The following is a 14,053-nucleotide window of genomic DNA, read 5'->3' as shown; positions in this document are numbered from 1 at the left end:
AACAAGCTCAGGTTTATCTGTGCTTTTGCATGTAGGTGTGCACCGACCATGTTTGGCTGTTTCCGCGGTCTTGAGGACCAATGAGCGATTCGGCCTGAAAAGGCCGCTTCATGCTTCGGCGAATAGAGCCACCGCGTATTCTTCTCTACGAAGAGAACGCTCTGTATTTCCGCTCACCATGATAACGCCACGCAGTCCAGTCATCTTGACTTTGAGATAAGCATAGTGCAGGACTACATTGAAATGGGCAAAGGTCATTCGTCCGAGTAGTGCGTGATAGCCACTTCGGAACGGAGCAATGTCGAAGATTAGCTCTTCGCTTCAAAAGTTATCGAGAGAGCCGAAGACGACATCCAATGTTAGGGTGCTCGTGCAGCGGGCCTCTAAAGGTACTGCTGCTTTGCTTGATTCTTGATGGGTCTATCCCCATCTTTCAGACAGTGTCCTGATATATTAGATTGAGACTACTGCCACCGTCCATAAGGACTCGGGTAAGGTTGTATCCGTCAATTATTGGGTCGAGCACTAAGGCAGCCGAGCCCCCGTGATGGGTACTAGTCGGATGATCCCTGCGATCGATGGTGATCGGACATGCCGACCATGGGTTGAATTTGGGGGCGACAGGCTCTATAGCGTACACGTCTCGGAGTGCGCATTTGCGCTCCCTCTTTGGGATATGAGTGACATAAATCATGTTCATTGTTTTGACGTTCGGTGGGAATTTCTTCTGTCCCCCCATATTCGGCTAGCGAGATTTGTCCTTGTCTTCGCTTTGCGGTCCCTTCCCTTTTGTGTTCGGTGTTGAGCTTGCCGGCCTACTTGAAGACCCAACTTTCTCTGTTGGTATGATTGGCTGGTTTGTGGGGGGTGTCATGAATCTGGCAGGACCTTTCTAGAATTTTATCTAGGCTAGATGGACCATCTCTGCTGCCTTTAAGTGACTTTTTCCGTTGACCGGGTCTGGAGCCCATGAATCCGGCATTTACCACCATATTGTCTGGGCTTTCTGCGTTGTTCCGACGTTTGTTTTTATTGCGTCATGGCTTTCCATTGCCATCCCAGACTTCGGATGTGCCAGGATCGCTGGTGATGCTATGGGCCAACCAGCTCTCCTCTCCCTCACAAAAGCGGGTCATGAGTGTAGTAAAGGCTACCATTGTCCTTGGCTTTTCCTGGCCTAGGTGTCTGGCTAGCCATTCTTCCCGGACACTATGTTTGAAAACTGCTAAGGCTTCCATATCCGGACAGTCAACGATTTGGTTCTTCTTAGTGAGAAATCGGTTCCAAAGCTTACGGGCTGACTCTCCGGGTTGTTGGGTTATGTGACTTAGATCGTCTGCATCAGGAGGTCGGACATAGGTCCCTTGGAAATTGGCCCTGAAAGTGTCCTCACGTTCTTCCCAGCTTCCAATGGAATTTTCGGGGAGGCTTTTTAGCGAGTGCCGAGCTGGTCCTTTTAGCTTGAGGGGTAGGTATTTGATGGCATGGAGATCGTCTCTGCGAGCCATGTGGATGTGAAGAATAAAGTCTTCTATCCAGACTGCAGGATCTGTCGTTCCGTCGTATGCCTCAATATTCATGGGTTTAAACCCTTCTAGAAACTCATGATCCAGCACCTCATCGGTGAAGCATAAGGGATGTGCCGCACCCCTGTATTTCGCTGTGTCACGGTGCGGGCCCGACGGTTGCAGTGTTCGGTGTTGGTTCCGAACTGGTAAGTTACCTGCATATTTGGTTTGATGGTCTTGATCCTATGAGGGAACGCATTCCCTGGATCCATAAATGGACCTGGTTCTGCCAACCTTTTTGTCCAGGTCTTCACGTAAATCGTGTTTCTGGTTCTGGGTTGCGACCTCCTTTCCTTTATAGAGAGGGGGTGCAATTTTGTGTGCGGCATTGTTAGCTGCTCTGTCTCGACCACGGGGTGGTCGGCCTGGTTCATCGGCCTTACTTTTATTCGGTGGTATGGGTGCAATACCATCGTCGTCGAATTCGGGCACCAGCTTGCGTTTGCGGTAGCTCTTTGTTTGGCGACTACCTCCGCATTTTTCCTCAGTGTCAAGCACTTCATTCCATCTATTATTGAGCGTATCCTGTGCGGTTTTAAGCCATTGCGTCCTCTTCTCCAAGCTCCTCGTGGTGGCGATAAGTCTCTGGTGGAGGTGCCCTTGTTCCAATTGTTATTCAGGGATGATGAATGCATCGTCATCCAGACTGTTCTCCTCTTTGGAGACAGGTTGATAATTGGAGTCTTCGGCATCGCTGTGATCAGACACGGGCCCCAGACTGTGTTCGCCATCACCTTGCTCGTCCTGCTCCATTGCTGGGTCTGCGGTTTCTTCATTATCTTCGGCATCGTCCGGGGTCTTATTCCCTCTTGTGCCGGTATCGCTGTTTTTACCATGGCGTGGTTTCGAGCGGTGTCGCTGACGTCGGCGCTTTGGCTGATTTCCAGGAGTTTTATCCTCAACTGGGTCCTTCTTGTCATCGCCATTGTCTTCTTTGGGTGTATCAACCATGTATATGTCGTATGAGGAGGTGGCTGTCCAACGCACCGTGGGCGGTGGTTCTTGTTCTTCTCCGACATTGTCGTCCATACCGTCGATGTCTTTGGAGTCAAAATCAATCATGTCGGTCAAATCGTTGATAGTGGCTATCAAGTGGATGGTGGGTGGGTGACAAAGTTCCTCGTTGTACGCTTCCCACTCAAGCCGGACATAGTTCGGCCAAGAAACTCCTAACAAGGAGAGAGACTTCAATGAGTTTAACACATCGCCTAGGGGTGAGTGCTGGAAGATGTCCGCAAAGCTGAACTCTTAGATTGGCGCCCGACCATATTTGATGGGTGCGGATACACGCGGTTCGGTGCCTGTGGCCAGAGACGAGTCCGAGGTTCCGATGACACATGCCTCGTTGGAGGCCAGATCCGTGTTCGGCTCTAGTGCCGCTGAGTCTACGGCTTCCGTGGCGGGGTTGAGCCTCCCATCCTCTAATGGCACGCTCTGCTCTGGATCTAGGGCCAGTGCGGGTACAGGCGCAATCTCCTGCACACAGTCTGATGACAGATTTAGGTCATGTTCATCGTGGTGGTAGGGCGCGACTGTCATGGGCTTGAACCCGTCGAAGATCAAGTCTCCGCGGATGTCGGTGGTGTAGTTCAAGATTCTAAACCTGACTTGATGGCCAGGAGCATAGCTGTCAATCTGCTCCAGATGGCCAAGCGAGTTGGCCCACAGTGCGAAGCCACCGAATACGAAGATCTGTCCGGGGAGAAAAACCTCACCCTGGACTGTGTTGTTGTAGATGATTGAAGGAGCTATCAAGCCCTACGGTGACGACACAGTGGAACTGAAAGCACCAATGTCGGTGTCAAAACCGGCAAATCTCGGGTAGGAGGTCCCGAACTGTTCGTCTAAGGCTAATGGTAATAGGAGGCGGGGGACACAATGTTTACCCAGGTTCGGGCCCTCTTGATGGAGGTAATACCCTACTTCCTGCTTGATTGATCTTGATGATATGAGTATTACAAGAGTTTATCTACCACGAGATCATAGAGGCTAAACCCTAGAAGCTAGCCTATGATTATGATTGTTCTCCTCCTACGGACTAAACCCTCCGGTTTATATAGAGACTGGAGGGGGCTAGGGTTACATAGAGTCGGTTATAGAGAAAGGCATCTTCACATCCTAATCGCCAAGCTTGCCTTCCATGCAAAGGAGGTTCCCATCCAGACACGGGACGAAGTCTTCTATCATGTATCTTCATAGCCCAACAGTCCGGCATATGCATATAGTCCGGCTATCCGAGGACCCCTTAATCCAGGACTCCCTCAGGGCCGATATAGTAATGACCAGTGAATGACTTTAACGCGCGGGGATAGAAACAGCCAATTCACTCTTCCCACCACGCCCTTATCCTTATCCACGTACGCCGCTTGCACCGCGCTGGGTAGGTGACGGAGGTGCGTGGCGTGCGAGAGTATGATGGCGAGGGCCCGACTTCCTTGAACTGGTGGAGGAGGGAGGTGGTCACTCTCCGTGGATCCAGCCCCCAGTCCCCCGTCTGGCTATAAAAGGAAGAGTGGGGGGAGGAACAGAGGCAACCAACTGCATCCTCCTCTTCTTCTGTCTTGCTCCATCCTGAATATGTCGGAGAGGGGAGCCTGGGGCTGGTTGTCAGGGTGCTCGGGCGGCGCTGTGGTAAGGCCGGAGGTGGCGAATCTGGCGTGTTCCTCATCGTGCCACCCATGGCCTTGATTTCAGTGGGAGGGGATGCGAACAACACCATGCCGAGGCTCGCGGTGTGCATGGGGCGTGGTAGCCGGTCGCTCCTCGTTCTTCGTTTCTGTGCAACACGGAGGAGGAGCCTTGGGAGAGTTCTGCCATTGGTGAAGGCAGGCCTGGCTCCTCCACGCATCACCCTCTGTCTGCGTAGGAGGGCTTCTCGTCTTCGTATACGTCTTTGGGACGTGTGGTAATTCCCGATGTTAGGGCCATTGGGGACGACGGTGTTCTCTGTGCGGAGAGCCATGGAGCATGGTGCTCGGTGCGGCTGACGATCTGGGGTCTTCTGGTGGTAGTGATGTGGGTGATGGCGGCAACCCACAACGCGTCAAGAACGCGGGGCGACTCCGTGCCCTTCCACCCGTGCCTCCGGCAGCGTCATCATCTGTGCCCGTCCTCCGGGTCCTCCTTCTGCGCTGGAGAACGGCGGCGCCCTGATCCTGGGGAGGCACTGGACTCCAGGCATGTCTGCTTTCTGCCTCTTCGACCTCGTCCTGTAAGATATGGACAAGGGCAAAGGCATTATGGGGCACTTATCTTTTTTCAATCTTAAATCTATAGACATTTGCCAAATTTTAATTCAAATAATGTAATCCCTCAAGTCCATGTTTGTGTTCTATAATACTTGTACTTGTATTAGCATGTTAACGAAAAAGATGAACCTTGCCGAGGACTCGTGCATGTGTACGTCTATGAAGAGGTGAGATGCCTCTTTAATGAAAATAAACGAGTTTGCCCCGGCAGGCTATCCTGTCGGCCCTCTTTTTGTCTGTCGGAGAACCTTATCTGTCGGGTTACGGACAGAAGGACCAGCCCCCCACCACCCTCCTTTTATCAAAGGCAAGTACGACCACCCTAACTAAAGCAGCGTTCAGGTCATGAGTGGGAGGACCTAACTGTAGAAGGAGCGATGATGCTTTCTAATGCATAAGTTATAGCTTATAGAACACGAATGGACAAGAGGTTGAACTTATCTGTTTGGCTTGTCGGGGTCGCTGTGCAGGGCAATCTTTACACTCCTTTGTCGAAGCCAAGTCCATAATGAGAACCTGTAATTCCATGCAGATGAGAATGAATGCAGGATGCGATCCTATCTATATGCATATGCAGATGCTCATGAAAATGCTTATGCAGTAATCTGAAATGCTCATGCATCCATGCAATCAAAGTTGGGGCCCCCCTACAACGCTTCTTTATTTTCTCTTCCATGGGTTCATCGCCCCCGCTTTGTACAAGTGGTTACATGCAACTGAGGCAAGGCCTGTACAAATTGGTGGCTGTCGGGCAGGGTCCGGCAACCTCGCGCCTTACAGGTAGAACTTGCGGAGATGCTCAGTATTCCATGAGTTTTGCAATGGAGTGCCATCTCCGATCTCCATATGGACTGCGCCAGGTCTGGTGACTCGTACTACCTGGTAAGGGCCTTCCCACTTCGGTGACAGCTCGTGTGTACCCTTGACGGACTGAACACACCTAAGGACAAGGTCACCTTCCTCAAAACACCAGGCATTAACCCTGCGACTATGATAGCGACGCAGGGCTTGTTGATAGCATGCAGCACGTGTAGCGGCCCGGAGACGGATCTCCTCGAGTAGCACACCATCGTCACGCCAGTGCTAATCTTGCAAGATTTCATCGTAAGCAAGTACTCGAGGCGACCCGTAGATGAGTTCTATGGGGATAACTGCTTCTCCCCCGTAGACAAGGGAGAAGGGAGTCTGCCCGGTAGCTTGATTTGGTGTTGTTCTGAGGGACCAGAGAACTACCGGCAGCTCTTCGATCCACCGCCTTACGTGCTTCTGCAGCGTATCAAAAGTTCTCGTCTTGAGTCCGTGTAGCACTTCAGTGTTAGTCCTTTAAGCTTGTCCATTGCTCCGGGGCTGTGCCACAGAGGTGAATGAGATCTTGCATTAGAGTGCATGAATATATTGCATGAATGCGCGACTCGTGAACTAGGTGCCGTTGTTGGTGATGATCCTTGCCGAAACTCCAAAACAACACAACAGATCTTTCAAGAACTTGATAGCTGATTGAGCAGTCACCTTTCTCATGGCAGCCACTTTCGGCCACTTTGTGAACTTGTCGATGGCAACGAAAAAGAATTCAAAGCCCCCGATTCCTCAGGGGAAGGGGCCAAGTATATCGAGTCCTCAGACCAAAAATGGCCATCATAGAAGGATTGTCTGAAGTGCTTGGGTAGGTAGGTGGGTTTTCTGGGAATGGAACTGGCAGGGTTCACACTTAGTGACTAGCTCAACGGCATCTTGTGTGGATCAATAGAATCCTTGCCGGAATGCTTTCCCAACTAATGCCCTTGATCCAATGTGGGAGCCGCACATTCGTTTGTGTATCTCAGCCAGCAATTCCTTTGCTTCTTCCCAGCAGACACACTTCAATTTCATAGTGTTCGGCCACCTTCTGTACAGAGTGTCATGGACAAACTGATACATACTAGCCCTACGGGCTACTCTTTCATCTTCGTCTTAATCGCCGGGAAGCTCTCCGGTTTGGAGGAGGTGGACAATGTGCCTTGCCCAAGTTGGAGCTTGTGGCTCGGCAACGAGGACTAGCGGCACATCCTCTGATGCGGGAGCACTGGCCTCGTGCGCGGGGTCCATGGACGCTGCAGGAGGGGATGGTCCGGCAGGCTGCGAGGAGTTGTTTCCGACAGGGTCTCCGCCGGGAGCGAACGGCTCTGCTGGGAGAGGCTTTCCAGTGTCCAACTTTCTCCTCTTCCGGGCCATTGTTGCTGGGGATACAGATGGCCGAGTAAGACGGAGAACAAAAGTCGCTGGTTCCATAGGAAGTTTCTGCGCAGCACACTTCGACAGATGGTCAGCTATGTTGTTTTGTGCACGGGGTACGTTCTCTGTTTGTAATCTGTCAAAGTGTTCCTCCAACCTTCTCACTTCCTCGACGTATGCCTCCATTAGTGGACTTTGATAATCCTTGTTAACTTGCATCACCACCAACAGTCAGTTCCCTCGAATGATCAGCCTCTTAATTCCCAATTCTTCTACAATTCTGAGCCCGGCAAGGAGCCCTTCATAATTTGTTGTATTGTTGGTAGCCTCTTCCCATACAAAATACATCTGGTTGACAAACTTCTAGTGCTCCCCGGAGGGGGCACCGAGAAGCACGCCAGCCCCCCCGCCTTGCAGGGAAAAGGAACCATCAAAATACATAATCCATTCTTGGGGTGATTCCTTGTCGGGGACAACTCTCTCTCTCACTTCCTTATCAGGGGTTGGCATCCATTCTGACATAAACTCTGCCAATACCTTGCTTTGGATAGTTGATGTCCTCTCAAACCTCAGACCAACACTGGATAGCTCCAAAGCCCACTCCATTATTTTGCCTGTAGCCTCTGGGTTTCGTAGTATCCGCTGCAATGGGAAACTAGTAACAATCGTGATCTCATGGGCTTGGAAGTAGTGGCGTAGTTTCCTTGAGGCCATGATGAGACCAAAGATCAACTTTTGCATGCCAGAGTACCTCGAACTAGCCCCATGTAATAAGGAGCTGACGAAGTACACTGGGTGCTGCACAACTTTCTTCATCGCCACGTCCTTGGGGTCGCCATTGTTATCGTGCTCGCTGTTATTCTGTTCCTCATCTGGCCCTGCTGGCCTCTGCTCAATATTTTTCTCATCCACTTCTCGTTGTGCCACCAAAGCTGCACTGACCAAGTATAGCAATAATGGCTCCTGGGTTTGGGTGCGACCAAGGTAGGCAAAGAGGACAGGTTCCTCTTCAGCTCTCGCAAAGCGGCATCCGCTTCAGGGGTCCATTTCATGGGACCTGGCTTCTTCAAAATCTTAAAGAATGGCAGCACACGCTCGGCAGACTTGGAGATGAACCTGCTTAGCATGGCAACACAACCCGTCAGGCGCCTCACATCTTTGACTGTCTGTGGCGCTTGGATCTTCTCTATGGCCTTGATCTTGTCAGGATTGGCTTCGATCCCCCTGTGGGACACAAAGTATCCAAGTAGCTTGCCGGAGGGGACGGCAAACACACATTTCTCTGGGTTTAGCTTCAGGTTGATCTTGCGCGGATTTGCAAACGTCTCCTCCAAATCCTGAATGAGAGTTGCCCTGTCCTTGGTTTTGACCACAATGTCATCCATATAAGCCTCAATGTTTCTATGCAATTGAGGTTCAAAACCAATCTAGACTGCCCTTGAAAAGTTGCACCCGACACTCTTTAATCCGAACGACATGCAGACAAAGCAATACGTACCGCATGGAGTGATGAATGATGTCTTCTCCTCTCCTTCTTTGACATGAAGATCTGGTGGTACCCAGAATAGGCGTCCAGAAATTGTAGCAAATCACAACCTGAGGTGGAATCCACTATCTGATCAATACGCGGCAAGGGGAATGGGTTCTTTGGGCAAGCCTTGTTGAGGTTTGCAAAGTCAATGCACAGCCTCTACTTCCCGTTCGCCTTCCAGACCAACACTGGGTTTGCTAGCCGAGTGGGACGTAGCACTCCTTTGACCAATCCAACTGTTTGAAGCTTCTTGATCTCTTCTGCAATAACCTGCTGCTTCTCCAAGGCCTGCTTCTAGACTTTCTGCTTAACAGGTCTGGCGTGCGGGAAGACAGCAAGGTGTTGCTCGATTACCTCCCTCAGAACACCGGGGATATCAGATGGTTTCCAAGCAAACACATCGATATTCGCCTGCAGGAAGGCAACAAGTGCAATTTCCTATTTGTCATTGAGGGTGGCACTGATGGTGAAGGTACCATCAATGCCAGCCAACCCTGCTGGGACTTTTTTCAATTGCGGAGCTGCAAGGATCTCTTGCTGTTGGAACACTCCGGCACGTTGTCAATGGGTGTCATGCACTCGGAGGGGTCACTCTTCCCGGACTCTTTGCCAAAGGTCCTACAATCCTGTTTCTTCCCTTTGCTCTCCTTGGCGGGAACCGCTACCGTCGCTTCCTCTGCAGCGACCGTGTCCCTGTACATCTTGTCGACACAAATGATGGCATCTTTCTCATCTGACGGGATGGTGAGGACTCCCAGTGGCCCAGGCATCTTCAGGGTATTGTAGGCATTGTGGGGTGCCACCATAAACTTAGCCAAGGTCGGGCGTCCAAGGATTTCACTGTATGGCAGGGGGAGGTCAACTACGTCAAACACAATCTTCTCAGTCCATAGTTAAGCTCTCCCCCAAATGTTACTAGCAACGCAATATTCCGTTAGGATGACTCCTGCCGGGGTTGACTCCTTGAAACGTGACTGTAACCTCTAGCTCTTCTTCTGCTATCTCAAGCTTGTTGATAACAGCCAGGGAAATCAGATTCAGTCCAGCCGCACCGTCCACCAACATCTTTGTCGCCTTGAGGTTGCGAGTTGTTGGAGAAACCAACAAAGGCAGGCATCCTACCGCAGTGGTACAGCTAGGATGGTCCTTCTCGTCAAAGATGATAGGTGTACAGGACCATTTGAGTGGCTTCCGGGCCTCCGACCCTGGTTCCACGGCATTGACTTCCCGTGCCCACCGCTTGAGTTGGTGATAGGAAGTGTGCAAAGATGCACCCCCGTCAACACACAGGGCTTCCATGGCCTTTTGTAACTCCTGCTCACTGGTCTCCTCTTCATCCCCTTTTATCACTCTCATCATCACAGACTTCTTTCTCCTGGCCCCTGGCGGGTTTTCCTTTGTTCCGAAAGGGCTTGCCCGGGCGATTTGCTCCATCGCCTCGGCCCTTACCGCCAGCGACATTCTGATCCTTTTCCTTATCACGCTTCTCATATTCTGCTCTTTGTCTCTTGACCAACTACTCAACCTAATAGCACTCCTGAAGGTCGTGGCGCTTGGTCCGGTGGATCATGCAGTACGGGCCATCGCCCTTCCCGACCTTCTCGGTAGCTACAGCTTCCCGGCAATCGGTGAACACGACAACCTCCTTGCCGAGGGCCTCAGTCTTGGTGATCTTGCCAGTACTAGGGGTACCTGACCCTTAAATAGTCAATACTACTTTGTCCCAAGGCTTCTTACTGTGCTTCTTAGCCTTCTTCTGACCAATGGATTCATCATCAACCTCTGAATCAACATCAATGCAATCTTCCTCTCCAGGAAACTTCCTCCCTTCCTCCATCCGGGCACACTTATCCCTAGGGTGTATAGATCCTTCACATTCTTGGGAAACCGCACATTCATCTTGCCACGGATTCGGCAGTTGCGCACATTGGACTGGAAGGCAGCTATTACGGCTACCAGATGGATATTTGGAATATTCCTATGAACTTTACTGAACCTCTGCAAATACTTACGGAGGGTTTCTCCTTTGTTTTGGTGGAGAAGCTGGAGATCATCAGGGTGGCCCGGCTCCTGGTGCCCACTGGTGAAAGCACCGATGAACTCATGGCACAGGCCTGCCCATGACGAAATGGTGTTCTCCGGCAAGTGCATCAGCCAAGACCTCATGTTTGATTTGAGTGCCAATGGGGAGTAGTTGGCGAACACCTTCTCATCTCTTCTCTCGATAGCCTGAACAACGATGGTGTAGATGATCAGGTACACTATCCGGTTCAGCCTCCCATCGTACTTCTTAGGTATCTCCGGCTTGAATGTGCAAATGGACGGCCAACAGACTTGCCGCGGCTCATGGGTGAAGGAAGGGCAGCCAACTTTGAAGGGCAGGAGCCCATTAGCACCAAGGGTGGGCTTGTCGATGTTGGGGCCACCGCGCCTGTCGGCTCGGAGGAGGTTGCCGCGGCGTTGCTCGACGACGCACACGTCTCCTCTCCGCCTATCTTCTGGGGTTCGCTGTTGGCCTGGATGTGCTTGAGGATCAGAAGACGCCATCAAGGCGTCATCAAGGTCTTGGTTTGGTCGTGCCCGTGCCAGCCGCCTTGGTGGGGACTGCATCATGGGGACGGGCCCCTACATGCGAGCAGCGGCATGGGCTGTTGCCGTTGCTAGGGGAGGTGGCGGCGGATAGCTCGTCGTGAGCCCTCGACTTCGGTAAAACCGAGCAGACTTTGGATGATGGCACGCCATTCATCCATCAGCTCGGCCGCTGGTGGAAACCTCAGTAGTAGCTAAGCCCGTGCCATGGCCTCCGAGGTTGTGCTTGGCATAGATGATGATGAAGTCGATCACGCCATCACTTGGCTCCTGGCGGAACCAACGGCGGTAGCACCGTGCCCCCGCAGTTGCGGTGCAACCAGCTGGGTGGCAGGGTGGCGAGGTAGAGGCGCCCGAGGGACATCAGCTCCGTTGGGCGCATCAGCTCGATCGACTCGCCATGGGGAGGTGGATCAGCAACACCTCAGACGCAGCAGTCGTGCCTACGGCGAGGACGGCCGTAGGGAGGTGGATTGCCCCAGGCCGAGCGCCATCGCTGTGGCTGCGCACATTAACGGGCGAAGCGCGGCCGTCGAGGTGTTGTTGATGTCATTCTCCTCCAGCATCTTCTACTCCTGCATCGGCCGCGAGGGGAATGGTGGTGGTGCCGCCTGCTCCGGCCACATCCCCTGCAGTGTTCGTCCCCTGGTGCGTTGATAACCCACAAGTATAGGTAGAACAAATATTCCCTTAAGTTCTATCGACCACCGATATAACTCTACGCACGCTTAAGATTCGCTTTACGTAGAACAAGTATGAAACTAGGCGCACTTTGTAGGTGTTGTTGGATAGGTTTGCAAGAATATAAAGAGCACATAAATAAAAACTAGGGGCTGTTTAGGTAAAGAAGCAATAAAGTTAGTATAGCGAGTGCGGAAAAGTGGTTGTAGGAGTTGCGAAATTGTCCCTAAGCAATTGACTACTTTACTAGACCGATAGCAAGTTTTATGTGGGAGAGGCCACTGCTAGCATGTCATCCCTGACTTGGAATTCTATGCACTTATGATTGGAACTATTAGCAACCATCCGCAACTACTAACGTTCATTAATTTTGTATATTGGTCCCCCTTCAATCTTGTATGCATCAATTTTGCTAGGTTGAAGCTTCTGTCACTCTTGCCCTCCAATACATAGTCCTATCAGCATACATCTAACCCTATGGTGTGATCCACGCGTGCGCTCATATGATGGGCACCAAGGGACAGCAACATAACCACAAGCAAATTAAACCAATCATAGCAATTCATCCATGACCGATAGGACAACAAAAATTTACTCAGACATCATAGGATGGAAACACAACATTGGATAATAATATGAAGCATAAAACACCATGTTCAAGTAGAGGGTACAATGGGTTGCAGGAGAGTGGACTGCTGAATATAGATGGGGGAAGGTGATGATGATGCTGGGGAAGATGATGGAGGTGTTGGTGTAGATCACGGTGATGATGATGGCCCTGGCGGCGTTCCAGCGCCACCGGGAGAGAGGGGGAGAGAGCCCCCTTCTTCTTCTTCTTCTTCCTTGACCTTCTCCCTAAATGGGAGAAGGGCTTCCCCTCTGGTCCACGGTCTCCATGGCGTGGGAGGGGCGAGAGCCCCTCCCAGATTGGATCTGTCTCTCTGTCTCTCTCTTTTTCTGCCTTCCAGATTCTGCCCTTTCACCGTTTCTTATATTCCCGGAGATCCGTAATTCCGATTGGATTGAAACTTTGAACACGATTTTTTTCCCGGATATTAGCTTTCTTGCGGCGAAAGAAGGGCAACAACAGCCTAACGGGGTGTCCACGAGGGTCAAGGGCGCGCCTGCCCCCTGCCTCATGGCCCCCTTGGGCACCATCTCGCGTTGATTCTTCTACCCAAAATTCATAAATATTCCAAAAAAACTCCATCCGTTTTTATCCCGTTTGGACGCCGTTTGATATTAATTTTCTGCGAAAGAAAAACATGCAACAAACAAGAACTGACACTGGGCACTGGATCAATATGTTAGTCCCAAAAATACTATAAAAGGTTGCCAAAAGTATATGAAAGTTGTATAATATTGGCATGGAACAATCAAAAATTATAGATACGACGGAGACGTCTCAGCATCCCCAAGCTTAATTCGTGCTCGTCCTCGAGTACTTAAATGATAAAAAAGATATTTTTTGATGTGGAATGCTACCTAGCATAATCCAGATCATGTAATCTAATCATGGCATGAATATTAAGACACGAGTGATTCAAAGCAATAGTCTATCATTTGAAATAAAGACATCAATACTCACGCATCCCAACAAACAATCATGTCTTTCAAAATATCGATGCTAAATAATGCTATCCCTACAAAATCATATAATCTTGTCATGCTCTGTCTTCTTAACACAAAGTATTTATCATTCACAACCCCGATGACAAGCCGAGCAATTGGTTCATACTTTTTAATGCGCTTCAGCCTTTTCAACCCTCACGCGTTAAATGAGCGCAAGCCATGAATATAGCACTACATGTGAAATAGAGTATGATGGTGGAGGTTGTGTGGAGAAGACAAAAAGGGAGAAAGTCTCACATTGACGTGGCTAATCAACGGTCTATGGGGATGCCCATCAATTGATGTCAATGCGAGGAGTAGGGATTGCCATGAAATGAATGCACTGGATCTATAAGTGTATGAAAGCTCAAACTGAAACTAAGTGGGTGTGCATCCAACTTGCTTGCTCATGAAGACCTCGGGCATTTGAGGAAGCCCATCATCAAAATATACAAGCCAAGTTCTATAATGAAAAATTCCCACTGGTATATGAAAGTGAAAGCATAGGAGACTCTCTCTATGAAGAACATGGTGCTACTTTGAAGCACAAGTGTGGTAAAAGGATAGTAGCATTGCCCCTTCTCTCTTTTTCTCTCATTTTTTTCATTTTCTCT

This window comes from Triticum dicoccoides, chromosome 4B, assembly GCF_002162155.2.
Source record: "Triticum dicoccoides isolate Atlit2015 ecotype Zavitan chromosome 4B, WEW_v2.0, whole genome shotgun sequence".
NCBI classification, from domain to species: Eukaryota; Viridiplantae; Streptophyta; class Magnoliopsida; order Poales; family Poaceae; genus Triticum; species Triticum dicoccoides.
This window is presented reverse-complemented; position numbering follows the sequence as displayed.